Genomic DNA, 15,777 nt, shown 5'->3' with positions numbered 1-15,777 from the left:
CCTGCTCTGGGGTGGCTGGCCCTTCATCTATGTGAGGGTGGTCAGAAGCTCGTCTGAGCTCTGGGGCCTGTGAACTTGGGGCTTGTGGACCTTGGGCTGAGAGCTGAGAGCTAAAAGTGGAGGAGAATGGGAAAGAGGAGAGGGAAGGAGAGCCTTCTCAATGGTAGGTTTCAGTTCTGGCGGAGCAGCACCCTTTCCTTCCTTTGCTCCCGCTTATCCCCTCTTTACTATACCCATCTTCCTCCTCTTCCACATAATTTACCTCCTGGATGCTGGGCTGCTGGCCAGAAACTATCCGGCTGCTTTGTTGGTCATCTTTGTCATTCCCTGTGTGTCTGAAGCACCTCTTTCCTCACTGAGGCCCAGGAGTTCTCTATATACACCCTCCTCATTACAGACCAATTTCAAATCTGGAAGTGGTTTTGCAGTTTTCCCTCAAAATGGTGACCATCAAGTGTGAATTGAGACTGTCACTTCAGAAGAGGCCATTCATCACAATAAGGTCTTCATTATAGGAACTGGATCGGTTGCTGTGGCTTGTGCAGTCAGCATCTTATTAAATGTAAGTTATGTGTTCTGTGCCATTGGGCTAACCAAGTTTTCCTCAATTCTAGGGCTTAATCCAGAGGAACAAGTGCTCTTTTCTAACTGGTCTACCCTGAGGGGGGTGCTTTTTCTGGTTCTTATGATGGTGTCCTGTGTGTTAGTAGCATCTCCTTATGAAAGCAGGTTGACATTTCACTTTCACTGATGTGATAGGATGAGGTACCCTTTGCTTAACAAGGAAACTCAGCTCACTAGTAAAACAACTTGAGAAATAAGGAAAAGAAAGTGTGCAACCTGTCAGTATGGTAGGTGTCCTACTAGTACCAAATACAATAGCCTTTTTCCTTTAAAAATCTCTCTCCCATTTCTTAGTCTCTATTTTTATTTCCCTTCCTTCTTTATTCATATTAGGTTAGTTTTAGTGTTTAGTTGTTCTTATTATATAGCTAATAAAGTTAGCTTCCACTTTTATTTTATTTTATTATTTATTTATTTATTTTTGTCTTTTTGCCTTTTCTAGGCCCGATCCCACGGTACATGGAGGTTCCCAGGCGAGGGGTCCAATCTGAGCTGTAGCCACTGGCCTATGCCAGAGCCACAGCAATGCGGGATCCGAGCTGCATCTGCGACCTACACTACAGCTCATGGCAACGCTGGATCCCCAACCCACTGAGCAAGGCCAGGAATCGAACCTGCAACCCCATGGTTCCCAGTTGAATTCATTAACCACTGAGCCACGACGGGAACTCCTAGCTTCTACTTTTAATGGATAGATAGACTCAGGCTAAAAGACCTGACCCTTTTCTAAGAATATTACCCTGATCTGAACCCCTAATGTTTTAGTAAATCATAATATACTCTTTGAGTTATGATTTACTTTTATTAATGGAATATAAGATTTCTGTAAGTTACTTTTCTAAAGCCTTTAATCCTGGCATGATTTATTGAATTTAAAGAATTAGCCCTAGATTTCATGCCTAGTTGACATAAGTATCCTTAAGGCACCAAGAGTTCAGTTGCTGTCAACTGCTGCTTCTGGAAATCATATAAATTCCTCATGATTCATTTTGTCCTACCTGCTATGATGCCTTTATCAGCAGTATCCTCATTGCTAAGAATATACATACATGAAAACCAAAATACTTGTTTTCAATATTGATTATAATTGTATACATTATTTTGTACAACTGAAAAGTAATTAATAGATCTATTTTATAGAAGAGAAGAAAGGCACACACTATCTCAAGTTGCATGATAAGTAAGTATATACAGATAATATATACAGAAAACCAGGAGTTCCCATCATGGCACAGTGGTTAATGAATCTGACTAGGAACCATGAGGTTGTGGGTTCGGTCCCTGCCCTTGCTCAGTGGGTTAAACGATCTGGCGTTGCCATGAGCTGTGGTGTAGGTCGCAGACTCGGCTCGGATCCCGCATTGCTGTGGCTCTGGCGTAGGCCGGTGGCTATAGCTCTGATTCGACCCCAAGCCTGGGAACCTCCTTATGCCGCGGGAGCGGCTCAAGAAAAGGCAAAAAGACAAAAAAAAAAAAAAATATATATATATATATATATACACATATACATATATGTATGTATATATATATATATATATATATATATATATATATATATATATATACACACACACACACACACACAGAAAACCTTGTGGTAAGAGTTATTTGCCATCTCTGCTTTGAGGGGTCCTTCTGGGAGGGACTGAGATTTATCCCTATAAAAAGATAATAGGCCCAAGCTCCTAGAGCTTGAATTCTATGATGTTGCAAACTCCAGCATTTGTGTATCTTAGAAAATGTGGTGCACAATTCCCCTATAAAGCCCTAGGTTAAGTCTCACTTTAATCTCTCCCTCTCCCGGCCCTAGACTCTACAACTTCTTTCATTCAAAGAGTTGGTTTTTAAGAAAAAACTCTTTGCTGATAAAGAAGAAATTCTCAATAAGAACTGTACACCCCTAGTAGAAAAACAGCAATGTCTTTGAAAATTACTGAATTGTAATACCATAAACTTTCATTGACCATAAAGTGATAATCCGTGAGGGCAGGAATCTTTATTTCATTTAGTGTTGTATCCCAAGTCTAAAAACAGTTCCTACTGTAATAGACACTTAGCAATTGAATGAAGGAATTGCTTAAAGCCAAATGTGTGTCACACGGGAAAGAGCACTGGATAGTGCATACAGAAAATGGATATTCTACCCACCTTCATTTTTATTTATTTATTTATATTATAGTTGATTTACAATGTTCTGCCAATTTTTACTGTACAGCAATGACCCAGTTTATATATATATATATATATATATATATACACATACATATATATACTTGTTTTCAACATTGATTATAATAATAATATACTTTGTATACATTATTTAGTACAACTAAAAAGTAATTAATACATCTATTTTAAATAAGAGAAGAAAGGCATATATATATATTCTTTTTCTCACATTATCCTCCATCCTGATCCATGACAAGTGATTGAATATAGTTCCCTGTGCTATACAGCAGGATCCCATTGCCCATCCACTCCAAATGTAACAGTCTTCATCTACTAACCCCAAGCTCCCAATCCATCCCACTCCCCCACCCCAAACACAAGTTTATCCTCCATGTCCATGATCTGTTTCTGTTTTGTAGGTAGATCATTTTGCCATATTTTAGATTCCACATATAAGTGATATCATATGGTGTCTCTTCACTCAGTATGAGTCTCTAGTTCCATCCATGTTGCTGCAAATGACATTATTTTGTCCTTTTTTATACCCATCTTCATTTTTATAAATAAGGAAAGAGGGTCCAGAGAGATTGAATTAGAATCCACTTTTTAAGGACTTTATTCTTTTAAGAACAATTTTAGATTTGCAGAAAAATTGAAAACATAGTACTGGAGTTCCCATCGTGGCTCAGCATTAATGAACCCAACTAGTATCCATGAGGATGTGGGTTCAATCCCTGGCCTCTCTCGGTGGATTAAGGATCCAGCGTTGCCATGAGCTGAGGTGTAGGTTGCAGACTCGGTTTGGATCCCATGTTGCTGTGGCTGTGGCTAGGCTGGCAGCTGTAGTCCAATTTGACCCCTAGGCTGGGAAACTCCATATGCCACAGGTGCAGCCCTAAAGAGTCAGAAAAAAAGAAAAAAAAAAAAGTACAGAGAGTTCTTTACCCCATATCCAGTTATTAACATTATACCTTAGTACAGTACATTTGTGACAATTAAGGAACCAATGTTGATAGCACCAATTATTTATTTATTTATTTATTGTCATTTTGCCTTTTCTCGGCCGCACCCGAGGCATATGGAGGTTCCCAGGCTAGGGGTTGAATTGGAGCTGCAGCTGCCAAGCCTACACCACAGCTACAGCAATGTGGAATCCCAGCCATGTCTGTGACCCACACCACAGCTCACGGCAACACCGGATCCTTAACCCACTGAGCAAGGCCAGGGATCAAGCCCGAAACTTCATGCTTCTTAGTTGGATTTGTTAACCACTGAGCCACGACGGGAACTCCTGATATCACCAATTAAAGTCCATACTTTTACTCAGATTTCCTTAGTTTTATGTAATGTCCTTTTTTTGTGTTCTAGTATCCTTCCCAGGATACCACATTACATTTCATCATTCATGTCTCCTTAGACTCCTCTAGACCGTGATAGTTTCTTTTTTGGCTTTCCTTTTTCTCTGTGTGTGTGTGTGTGTGTGTTTTAAAGGACGTATGGAAGTTCCTGGGCCTGAGAATGAATTTGATTCAGAGCTGTGATCTATGATGTAGCTCCAGCAACACTGGCCAAGGATTGAACCCACACCTCTTCAGTGACCCAAGCTGCCAAAGTGACACTGCACCACAGAGGGAACTCCAGGCCTTGTTTTTGATGACTAGCGGTTTTGAACAGCACTGGTTAGATATTTTGTAGAATGCCCCTTTATTGGAATTGGTTTGATATTTTTCTCATGGTTAGCCTGACGTTACGGATTTGGGGGAGGAAGAAAGGAGGTTAGGCACTATTTTCATCACATTTCCAGGGTACATGTGATCAACATGATTTATCACAGTTGAGGTTGACCTCAGTCACGTGGCTGAGGTAGTGTTAGGTTTCTCTAAGGTAATGTTACTCTTTTTTCCCCCTCTTTCCACTGCTATGCTCTTTGGAAGGAAGCCCCTATGCGCAGCCCACACTTAAGGAGTGGCAAGTTATGTTCTTTCTCCTTGAGGGTATAGAGTATCTTCATAAATTGAGATTCTTCCGCATGGGAGATTTGTCTTTTCTCCTCTTTTTATTCATTTAATCATTTACTAATATCAGTAGGGTCTCATGAATTTTATATTTCGGGTTATAACTTAATACATTTTGTCTTTTTTTTTTTTTTTTTAAGGGCTGCACCGTAGCATATGGAGGTTCCCAGGCTAGGGGTCTAATCGGAGCTACAGCTGCCAGCCTATGCCGCAGCCACAGCTACGCCAGATCCAAGCCGGGTCTGAGACCTACACCACAGCTCATGGCATCACCAGATCTTTAATCCACTGAGCAAGGCCAGGGTTCGAACCTGCAACCTCATGGTTCCTAGTCAGATTCGTTTCCACTGTGCCACAACAGGAACTCCCTCAATACATTTTTTTTTTTTAATTTTGTTTCTCAAGTAGTTCCACCTTTGAGCACTGGGAGCTCATTCAGTTGACTCCTGTGTCCTTTTGACATATCCACATCAACAACAGAGTTTTTGTTTTGTTTTGAGTACTTTCTTACTTTCTGGCATAAGATATTTGGCTTCTTCATCTATTTGTTGCTCTAATCCTAAACAGCCTTTTTTCCCAAGAAGCCCTGGTTCCTTTTATTGGAATATGGCATTATAGCCTAAGATCTGAATGTTAGGTGTGCTTATTTCTACACAGAACATTTAAAAAAAACTGTCTTTCAAAGGTAATTTTGTCAATACTATGTGATTTTGCTCCATGCTACTACAATCTCTTATTTTAAAGCTGGTTGTTCCCAACTCTGTACTCTCATAACATGTTGTTCAGATTTCATTAGGTCTGTTTACAGGGTTTTCTACAGCACCAGATTGAGTTCCTGAGAGCAGCAGTAATAGCAGTTATGACAGTTATCATTAATTGATTGCCCATTTTGTGCAAGCTACTGAACTAAAGCACTTTACATATATTATTTAATAACCTCAGCACAATTCTATGATGTTTTACAGATGATGCACCTGCAAACTGAGGTTAAATGTGATGGAGGAAGGATTTGAAACCAGTTCTTTTGACTCAACAGCCTAAGCTCTTAAGTACTGTACTTAATTTACTTGGCACCTAGGACATAATTGTGTAAACAAATAAATGAACCAGTATCTCCCTGTTCAGGGGTCTTTTCATACCACATCCGTCTCTAGGTAAACATTCTCATTTACCAGACCAATGTATATTTTGCCCTCTTGCTCTATAATGCAAAAGTTATATTAGGAGGTTGTTAAAAACAAATGTACAAGGAAAATTTAGTACTAATTTTCTGAAATTGGGTGCTATGGGCATATCAAAAGATCTGAGGGCGCCTGCTCATTTGTAAAAAGTTTGGTGAGATTGAACTGGACATGGAATGTGTACTTAAATCTCAGATGTTTTCTACCCTGATCTGTTTTCTATTCAAACCTTTCCCCAGGTTTCCTTGTCATCGCAAATTGAACATAGTGATTATCACAGCATGTGCCGGCCAGATGAAAAGAGAAACACGTGAGTCCCCATTGGCTCAGTGAAGACGAATCCAACTAGAATCCATGAGGATGCGTGTTCGATCCCTAGCCTCATTCAGTGGGTTAAGGATCCGGCTTTGCTGCCAACTGTGGTGTAGGTTATAGACATGGCTGTGGCGTAAGTTGGCAGCTACTGCAGCTCTGATTCAACCCCTAGCCTGGTAACTTCTATATGCCTCAGGTATGGCCCTAAAAAGCAAAAAGAGAGAGAGAGAGAAACATGCCTTGACTTAATCCAGAGAAATGTGTCCATGTTTAAAGTAATGATTTCCAGTATTATCCAGTAGTCTCCACTGCAAACTGATTGTTTCTAGAGCAGGTCACTTTTATATTGGCTGTTCGGTAAATAATAATATTTTTTTTTTATGGGAGTGGGTTTAATAACTTTTTAGAGAAAAATATACCAATATAACTAGAATCTTTTCATGTTTTGTTAATCTAAGATGTATTTTTTACAGTTGTAATCAATATGTGTACCATAATGAAGATTTCTTAAAATAGTAGTGTGTATGAAAAGATAATTTACTTAATCTTGACTGAAGTTTTACGTTCTAAAGGTTTTCACATCTAAGCTGTTTTCCAGATTGCTGGGGGGTGCTGAAGTGAAAGCATAACAATTTATTGAATACCTCTCCACAACTGTGTCAGACTTCTCACTGGTGCAGCACAAAATAGAAAAATTCAAGATATACTTTAGAGATAAAATATGTAGGACTGTTGGTAGTTTTGTATAGTGAGGAATAGGGAAGGGTAAACAATGACTTCTGGATTTGTACCTTGAGCAATTCCATTTACCTGGGTTGGGATGCTTTCAAGGTAGGAGTCAGTGAAAGAAGCAGGAAGGAGTTGCTGGATTTAGGGAAGAAAACCAAGATTTCTAATTGGGATGGGTTAAATTTGAACATCTGAAAAGACATTCAAGAGGAAATATTAAACAGGTAGCTGATTATGAGTCTGAAGCTCAGAAATCTAGGTTGGAATATTCAGTCAAATTGCTATATTTTAAAGTTTTTGGAATCCATTTTCTCTGTAAGTAGGCCAAGAGTTAGTACATGATTATGTTAATTCATTTATATAGTTTTTTCTTTTCTTTTTTTTTTTAGGGCTGCACCCGTGGCATATGGAGGTTTCCAGGCTAGGGCCTGAATTGGAAATGTAGCCTCTGGCCTACACCACAGCCACAGCAACGTGGGATCTGAGCTGCGTCTGCAACCTATACCACAGCTCACAGCAACGTTGGATCCTTAACCCACCGAGTGAGGCCAGGGATCGAACCTCATAGATACTAGTCAGATCTGTTTCCATAGAACCATGATGGGAACTCCCATTGTATATTTTGATATTCAGGAACTGCTATTTAAATTTTGTTTGGTAATTTTATAAAATATTTACATGTTTCCAACATCAAATCTAGAGTTCAAGAATTATTCAAAGAAGTTTAGTTTCTATCCTTGTCCTCTTTCCCATCTTTTTAGGTAACCATTTAAATTTTCATTTTATCACTTATAGTTTATTATTTCTATATATACATTTCTCCATCTTCTTTTTCAAACTTAAGTAATATATCCTGAAGATCACACCATATTAGTATTTAGAGATATGCTGATTACTGTAGCTTTGTGGTAAGGTTGGCAATCAGGAGATAAGTCCTTCAGCATTGTTCTTTTTCAAGATGGTTTTGGCTATTCTGAGTCCTTTGCATTTCCACATGAATTTTAGATTCAGCTTGTCAACTTTTGAAAAAAGCCCAGAAAGATTTTAATAGGGAGTACACCAAATCTCTAGACCATTTTTGGAAGTATTTCCATCTTAAACTATTGTCTTCAAATTGATGCCTGTAGCATATCTTCACAACTTATTTAGGTCATCTCTAATTTCTTTCAGCAATGTTTTATAGTTTTCAGAATACAAATCTTGCACTTTCCTTGTTAAATTTATTCCTAAGTATTTTATTCTTTTGAATGCTATTGTGAATGGAATTGTTTCTTAATTTCATTTTGGACTATTCATTGCAACTATTAGAGATGTGGTTTACTTTTGTTATATTGATCTTGTGTTTTATCATTGTGCCAAGTTCATTAGTTCTATTATAGTAGATTCTTAGAATTTTTTATGTACAGGTTAGTGTTGTTTGTGAATATAGTTTTATTTTCCTGTTCAAATCTAGGTACCTTTATTTCTCTTTTCCTGCTTTGGCTAGAACCTCTGCTACAAGGTTTCACAGAAATGGTGAGAGTGGGCATCTTGGTCTTGTTCTCAATTTTAGGATGAAAACATTTACTCTTTCACCATTAGGTATAATGTTAGCTATATGTTTTTCATAGATGCTGTTTATCATCTTAAGGATGTTCCTTCTGTTCTTATTTTGTTGAGGGTTTTTATCATGAATAGGTGTTAAATTTTGTGAAGTACTTTTGCTGCATCTTTTGAGACAATCATGAGTTATTTTTAAAAAACTTTTTTCTACTAATGTATTACACCAATTGATTATTGGATGCTAAATCAATTCTTGGATAACACCTACTTAATTGTTACATATAATCCATTTTAATGTTGCTGGATGGTTTGCTAACATTTTAATGATGTTCACAACTATATTCTTGAGGGAATATGGTCTCTAGCTTGCTAAAGATGTCCTTGGTTTCCTGTAGTATCAGGGTAATACTGGTCTCATAGAATGAATAGTGAAGTGTTCCCTTCCCTGTTTTCTAGAAGAGTTAGTAAACATGCTTTAAATGTTTAGTGGAGTTCCCCAAGGAAGCTACCTGTGTTCAGACTTTGCTTTTGGGAAGATTTCTAAATTATTAACTTAATCTTTTTGTTGTATGTCCATTCAGATTTTCTACTTGAGTCAGCTTCAGTAGTTTTTGTCTTTCTAGGAATTTACCTATTTTATGTAAATTATCTAACCTGTTGCTTTATAGTTGCTCATAGTATTCTCGTATAATCCTATTTATTTCTCCAAGGTCAGTAGTGGTGACTTCCTCTCTTATTCCTGATATTAACAACGTGACTCCTTTCTTTTTTCCCTTGGTCAGTCTTGCTTGGCAAGTCACAATTTTTTCAATTTTGTTGATCTTTTCAAAGACACCATTTTTTGGTGTCATTCATTTTCTCTACTTTCTATTTTCTGTTTTATTTTTAATTTCCATTCTAACTTTCCTATTTCTTTTTTTTTTCTTTTGTTATCATTTTTATTAGATTCTGCATATAAGTGATAGTGTATAGCATTTGTCCTTCTCTGACTTACTTATTATGACAATCTCTAGGTCCATCCATATTGCTGCTAATGGCATTATTGCATTCTTTTTATAGATGAGTATTATCCCATTGTATATAGGTACCATGTTTTCTTTGTCCATTCCTCTGTTGATGGATATTTAGGTTGCTTCCATGCCTTGGCTATTGTAAACATTGCTGCAATGAACACTGGCGTGTATGTATCTTTTCAAGTATGGTCTTCTCTGGATATATGTCAGGAGTAGGATTATTGGATCAAGTGGTAGTTAATATTTAATTTTTGAAGGAACCTTCATACTGTTTTTCATAGTGGTTGTACCAATTTACATTTCCACCAACAGTGTTGGAGAGTTCCTTTTTCTCCACACCCTCTTCAGCATTTACTGTTTGTAAGCTTTTTGAGAATGGCCATTCTGACTGGTGTGAGGTGATACCTCATTGTAGTTTTGATTTGCATTTCTTTAATAATTAGCGATGTTGAGCATCTCTTCTTGTGCTTTTAGGCCATATGTCTGTCTTCTTTAGGGAGAAATGTATATTTGGATCATCTGCCCACTTTTTGATTGGTCCTATTTCTTTTTTGTTGTTGTTTGCTTTGGGTTTAGGGTAGTCTTCTATTTCTTGTTTCTTATGATAGAAAGTTAGGTTATTGATCTCAGATCTTTCTTGTTTTCTACTGGCCATTTACGAGCATTGATTTTTTCTTCTCATTAAGCCCTGTATAAGCTGCACCCCATAAATTTTGGTATGTTGTTTTTTGTTTTCATTTTTCTCAAATATTTCTAAATTTCTCTTTGATTTCTTTTTGAGAAATAAGGGCTAAGTTTTTTAATTGTTCATTTCTTGCATTTGAAATACTCCTTGGTAACATCCTTGGCCTGAGATTCTTTGCCATAGTTCTTAACTGCCGCATGAGTGCAACCATCCATTTTACAGAGACCTATCCATTTCTATAGTTTTTTGTTGTCATCAATTTTAATTAGGTTACTTTCATGTTCAGCACAAAGGTTCTCCACCAATTTGCCATACATAGGCTCATTACAATTAGATACAAATAAGCAAAAATAGGCTTAGTGCTTGTCCAAAGCTTTGGCATCTTCACAAATTTCACATTCTAAGCCACTGTGGATGAGGGTGGGTTTCAGCACCTCTTGTAAAGCAGTATTAATGTCCATTACACTCCAGCAGGAACGCTTGCCTTGAACATGAAGGTGGATTAAGGGTAGAGCCAAACTTCAATGCACCATAGCTTCCATTTCTGCATGACTTTGCAATGCCAGGGAGAGCCTCATCTTATTTCTTCTTGACCCATTGGTTACTTAGCAGAATGTGTTATTTAATTTTAAGGTATTTGTGAATTTCTCAGGTTTCCCTGTGTTGTTGATTTTGAATTTAATTCTGTTTGGTATGATTTCAGCTTTTTTTATTTTTTGTCTTTTTGCCATTTCTTGGGCCACTCCATGGCATATGGAGGTTCCCAGGCTAGGGGTTGAATAGGGCCATAGCTGCCAGCCTGTGCCAGAGCCACAGCAACGCAGGATCTGAGTCGTGTCTGCAACCTACACCACAGCTCATGGCAACGCCAGATCCTTAACCCACTGAGCAAGGCCAGAGATCAAACCTGCAACCTCATGGTTCCTAGTTGGATTCGTTAACCACTGAGCCATGACAGGAACCCAATTTCAGCTTTTTAAAATTCATTGAGGAGTTCCCGTCGTGGCGCAGTGGTTAACGAATCCGACTAGGAACCATGAGGTTGCGGGTTCGGTCCCTGCCCTTGCTCAGTGGGTTAACAATCCGGCGTTGCCGTGAGCTGTGGTGTAGGTTGCAGACGCGACTCGAATCCCACGTTGTTGTGGCTCTGGCGTAGGCCGGTGGCTACAGCTCCGATTCAACCTCTAGCCTGGGAACCTCCATATGCCGCGGGAGCGGCCCAAGAAATAGCAACAACAACAACAGCAGCAAAAGACAAAAGACAAAAAAAAAAAAAAAAAAGAAAGTTAAAAAAAAATTCATTGAGATTTATTTTGTGACCTAGAATATGGTCTTTCACGGAAAACATATCATGTACCCTTGAGAATGTATATTCTGCTCTTGTTGGGCATTCTATAAGGTGTCACATAGTTCTAATTGCTTGATAGGATTGTTCAAGTCTTCCATATCATGATATTATTATCTTAATCATTGTTCTATCCATAATCAAGAGGGTGGTGTTGAAGTTTTCAATTACTATTATTGTATTGTCTTTTTGTCCCTTCAGTTTTGTCAGTTTTGCTTCATATATTTTATGGACTATGTTTTAATTGTAAAACCTCCTGATGAATTAATCTTTGTTATAAAATGCAATTTTTGTTTTTAGTGATTTTTTTTTTTTTTTTGGTTTTTTAGGGTTGCACCTGCAGCATATGGAGCTTCCCAGGCTAGGGTTGAATCAGAGCTATAGCCACTGGCCTATGCCACAGCCACAGCAACACGGGATCTAACAGGATCTAAGCTGCATCTGTTACCTACACCACAGCTCACAGCAACGCTGGATTCTTAACCCACTGAGCGAGGCCAGGAATCAAACCTGTGTCCTTATGGATGCTAGTCAGATTCATTAACCTCTGAGCCACTGCAGGAACTCCTCTAGTAATTTTTTAAAAAACTTCTGTCTGCTATTCGTAGAGCTACTTAGGATCCCTTGTGATTAATGTTTGTAGGATGTATCATTTTCCATCTTTTACTTTTAACCTATTTGTTTCTTTGAATTAAAGTGTGTCTCTTTTAAAGGAAATAAAAATGAGATTAAATAATTAAAAAATCAATAAAAACCAAGAGTTGGTTTTTTTGAAAAGGTAAACACCATCGACAGACTTCCAGCCAGGCTCATGAAGAAGGAGAGGGGAGCCAAATAAAAAAAGAAACAAGAGAGGAGAAGTAACAACTGGCACCAGAGAAATTCAAAAATATCACAAAAGAATACTATCAAGAAGTATATGCCAACAAATTGGACAATCTAGAAGAAACAGACAAGTTTCTAGAAACATACAGCCTGTCAAGACTAAGTCAAGAAAAAACATAATTTGAACAGACTGATCAGTAGACATGAATAGAATCTGTAGTAAAAAAGCTCTCTGCAAACAAAAGTCCAGGACTGGATGGCTTCACTGGGGAAATCTATCAAATATACAAAGAAGAACTTATACTTGTCCTCTTGAATTCTTCCAAAAGATTAAAGAGGAAGGTGGAGTTCCCGTCATGGCTCAGTGGTTAACGAATCCCGACTAGGAACCATGAGGTTTGCAGGTTCCATCCTTGGCCTTGCTCAGTGGGTTAAGGATCAGGCGTTGCCATGAGCTGTGGTGTAGTTTGCAGATGCGGTTCGGATCCTGTGTTGCTGTGGCTCTGGCGTAGGCCAGCAGCTACAGCTCCGATTTGACCCCTAGCCTGGGAACCTCCACATGCCTCGGAAGTGGCTCAAGAAATGGCAAAAAGACAAATAAATAAATAGATAAATAAATAAATAATAAATAAATAAATAAATAAAAAAGCTCTCTGCAAACAAAAGTCCAGGACTGGATGGCTTCACTGGGGAAATCTATCAAATATACAAAGAAGAACTTATACTTGTCCTCTTGAATTCTTCCAAAAGATTAAAGAGGAAGGTGGAGTTCCCGTCATGGCTCAGTGGTTAACGAATCCTATTAGGAGCCATGAGGTTGTGGGTTCGATCCCTGGCCTTGCTCATTGGGTTAAGGATCTGGCGTTGCTGTGAGCTGTGGTGTAGGTCGCAGATGCAGTTCGGATCCCTGTGTTGCTGTGGCTCAGGCATAGGTTGGCAGGTACAGCTCCAATTAGACCCTAGCCTGGGAACCTCCATATGCCATGGGTGTGGCCCTAGAAAAGACAACAACAACAAAAAAAAGTAAAAAGAGGAAGGAAAACACACATTCAAACCACCATGACTCTGATATCAAATCCAAAGACACTGACAAAAAGGAAAATTATTGGCCAATTATCTTTGATGAATATAGATTCAAAATCTCCTCAACAAACATTAGCAAACAAAAAAGATCAAACACCATCATCAAGTTGAATTCATTTCAGGGTTGCAAGGATGGTTCAACATACACAAATGAATCAATGTGATACACTCATTAACAAAAGGAAAGACAACCAAATGATCATTTTGATAGATGCAGAAAAAGCATTTGATAAAATTCAACTCATGAATGTGGGTATAGAGAGAACATATCTTAACATAATAAGAGCCATTTAGGATAAACCCACAGCCAACTTACTACGCAGTAGTGCCCATTCTTACAGCCTCTATTCAACATAGTATTGGAAGTCTAGCCACAGCGATCAGACCAGAAAAGAAACAAATGTTATCCAAATTGGAAGGGAAGAGGTAAAACTGTTAGTATCTGCTGATAACATGATACTCTATCTAGGAATGAAGGAGGTGAAGGACTCATATGCTGAAAACTATAAAACACTGATAGAGGAAACTGAAGATGATTCAAAGAAGTAGATTATCCTATGCTGTTGGATTGAAAGAATTAATATTGTTAAAATGACCATACTACTCCAAAGCAAGCTACAGATTTAATGATCCTTATCAAAATACCTATGACATTTTTCACAGAACTAGAATAAATAATACTAAATGTATATGGAACCACGAAAGACCCAGAATTGTCAAAGCAGGCAATTATAAATTAACACTGTAAACCAACTAAACTTCAATAAAATTTTTAAAAAAATTCAGTGCCAGCAATATCAATGTTTTTTAAAGTGCCATTTGCAGCAACATGGATGGGCCTAAAGATTACATACTAAGTGAAGTAAGTCAGAAGAAAAAGACTGAAACCATATGATATTACTATATACGTGGAATCTAAAATATTATACAAATGAACTTATTTACAAAAACAGAAACAGACAGACATAGAAAACAAACTTAGGTTTACCAAAGGGGAAAGGAGGTGAGGGAAGGATAAATTAGGAGTTTAGGATTAGCAGATACAAACTACTATATACAACAGAGATAAACAACAAGGACCTACTGGGTAGCACAGGGAATTATATTCAATATCCTGAAACAAATCATAATGGAAAATAATGTGAAAAATATATATGCAACTGGATCACTTTGCTGTATACCTGAAACTAACATGATATTGTAAATTATCTATGCTCAATTAAAACTAAATAGGAAAATAAGCCCAAATAAAGTGTCTCTTCTAGAGAACAGTATCATTTTATGCAGTTTAAAAAAAAACTCTGCCTTTGGAATTTCTCTTGTGGCGCAGTGGGTTAAGGATCTGGCATTGTCACTCCAGGGGGCATGGGTTACTGATGTGGTACAAGGTTGATCCCTGGCCTGGGAACTTCCAAATGCTGCAGGTGGGGGCTGCCTTGTGCACAGGTTGTTTATTCACTTTAATGTTTTTGTGATTATGTTTGGATTTATGTTCGCCATTTTGCTATCTGTGTTCTCTGTCTTGTGTCTTCTTTTGTTCCTTGGTTTCTCCTTTACTGACTTTGTTTTGCATTAAGGAGATATTTGCTAATGTATTTTAATTATTTAAATTTTAATTATGTTTGAGGTTTTTTTAGTGGTTGCTCCTGGGGTTACAATATCAGATTAAAATCCAGGATGTATTTCACATTTTTGCCTACTTAATACCAAAAAATATAGAGACTTTGCTTCATTACATATTAATCCCTCACCCATTTTGTCCTATGATTGTATGTGTCTATATATATTAAAAATTCAAGGAGTTCCAGTCCATGGCGCAGTGGTTAACAAATCTGACTAGGAACCATGAGGTTGTGGGTTCGATCCCTGGCCTCGCTCATTGGGTTGAGGATCCAGCGTTGCCGTGAGCTGTGGTGTAAGTTGCAGACGCAGCTCGGATCTCATGTTGCTGTGGCTGTGGCCAGTGGCTACAGCTCTGATTAGACCCTTAGCCTGAGAACCTCCACATGCTGCAGTACGGCCTAGAAAAGACAAAAAATAAATAAATAAATAAAAATTCAGTAGTACAGCATCATAGTTATTGCTTTATATAATTTTAAGTCTTACAAAAGCTAAAAGATGAAAAGATATATATATTTTTTTGTCTTTTTGGGGCCTCACCCACAGCATATGGAGGTTCCCAGTCATTTTTTTTGGCCATGCTCCTGGCATGTACAAGTTCCCAAGCCAAGGATGGAACCCAAACCACAGC

The 15,777-nt window shown here is 38.0% G+C and overlaps 1 pseudogene; it reads right to left on the bottom strand.

Moving 5' to 3' along the window:
• On the bottom strand, window positions 10,067–11,079 carry LOC106509398 (annotated as a pseudogene).

This window comes from Sus scrofa, chromosome 2 (genome assembly GCF_000003025.6).
Source record: "Sus scrofa isolate TJ Tabasco breed Duroc chromosome 2, Sscrofa11.1, whole genome shotgun sequence".
Classification (NCBI taxonomy): Eukaryota; Metazoa; Chordata; class Mammalia; order Artiodactyla; family Suidae; genus Sus; species Sus scrofa.
The sequence above is the reverse complement of the archived record's forward strand: the minus strand, read 5'-3'. Positions and strand labels throughout refer to the sequence as shown.